This window comes from Triticum aestivum, chromosome 2D, assembly GCF_018294505.1.
Source record: "Triticum aestivum cultivar Chinese Spring chromosome 2D, IWGSC CS RefSeq v2.1, whole genome shotgun sequence".
NCBI lineage: Eukaryota > Viridiplantae > Streptophyta > Magnoliopsida > Poales > Poaceae > Triticum > Triticum aestivum.
Genome location: NC_057799.1, coordinates 633534478 through 633536170, shown reverse-complemented (window position 1 = coordinate 633536170; position 1693 = coordinate 633534478).

Genomic DNA, 1693 nt, shown 5'->3' with positions numbered 1-1693 from the left:
GCACCGTGGTTGAGCATCAGCGACGGTTAAATCCTAAGATGAAGGAAGTGGTAATAAATGAAATATTAAAGCTTCTGGAAGTAGGTATAATCTATCCCATAGCTGATAGTAAATGGATAAGTCTTGTTCATTGTGTCCCTAAGAAGGGAGGTATTACTGTTGTTCCTAATGATAAAAATGAACTTATCCCACAAAGAATTATCACAGGTTATAGAATGGTGATTGACTTTAGAAAATTAAACAAAGCAACTAGGAAAGATCATTATCCTCTATCATTCATTGATCAAATGTTAGAAAGACTATCAAAACACACACATTTCTGCTTTCTAGATGGATATTCTGTTTTTCTCAAATACCTATGTCAGAAGAGGATCAAGAACAAACTAATTTGCCGTGCCCTTTTGGTACTTTTGCTTATAGATGTATCCCTTCTGGTTTATGCAATGCACCTGCTACCTTTCAAAGATGTATTACTGCTATATTCTCTGACTTTTGCGAGTAGATTGTTGAGGTTTTCATGGATGATTTTTCCGTTTACAGAACTTCTTTTGATGATTGCTTAAGCAGCCTTGATCGAGTTTTGCAGAGATGTGAAGAAACTAATCTTGTTTTGAATTGGGAGAAGTGCCACTTTATAGTTAATGAAGGCATTGTCTTGGGGCATAAAATTTATGAAAGAGGTATTGAAGTTGACAAGGCTAAAGTTGATGCAATTGAAAAAATGCCATGTCCTAAAGATATCAAAGGTATACGAAGATTCCATGGCCATGCTAGTTTCTATAGGAGATTTATTAAAGACTTCTCTAAAATTTCTAGGCCTGTTACTAATCTTTTGCAAAAAGATGCTCTGTTTGTTTTTTATGATGATTTTGTAGAAGCCTTTGAAACACTTAAGAAAGCCTTAATCTCTACACCTATTGTTCAACCCCCTGATTGGACCTACCCTTCGAAATTATGTGTGACTCTAGTGATTATGCTGTTTGTGATGTTCTAGGAAAGAGTTGATAAGAAATTAAATGTTATCCATTATGCTAGTAAAACCCTAGACAATGCTCAAAGAAATTATGCTACCACTGAAAAGAATTCTTAGTTGTGTTTGCTTGTGATAAGTTCATATCTTACATTGTTGATTCTAAAATAATTGTTCACACTGATCATGCTGCTATTAAGTACCTTATGGAAAAAAAGATGCTAAACCTAGACTCATTAGGTGGGTTCTCTTGCTACAATGTAACATCCCAAAATTTAATTTGTAATGTTATACATAGAGCATCATTGCATATCATATTTCATTTACATTTTGGTTTTGATGCTAGAAATTCCACGCAACTCAAGGTCCCACGGAGAGAGTTGGGGATTTCGTTATTTTCATATTTGAGTTTTATCAAATTTTGAAAATAGGATCATTTGGTTTTATTTATTTTATCTTCAACTATTCCAATTATAAAAAAATAAGAGAGAGGGAATAAAATGACTTTCCCAAAACAAAGGAATATTGAGGATTTAATAAAAAAATCAAATAAGATTTTATTTCAGAGTTTTCGATATTTTATTTGAATTTAGGAAAATGTGCGTTTTCCAAAATTGCATTTAGGCCCCAAATAAATGTTCATCTTGTCCGGCTTGATTTTAGAAGCCGGCGAAAATTTATTTTGGGATTTTTGGAGTCCGTTTAGTATTTCTTTCGTTAGAT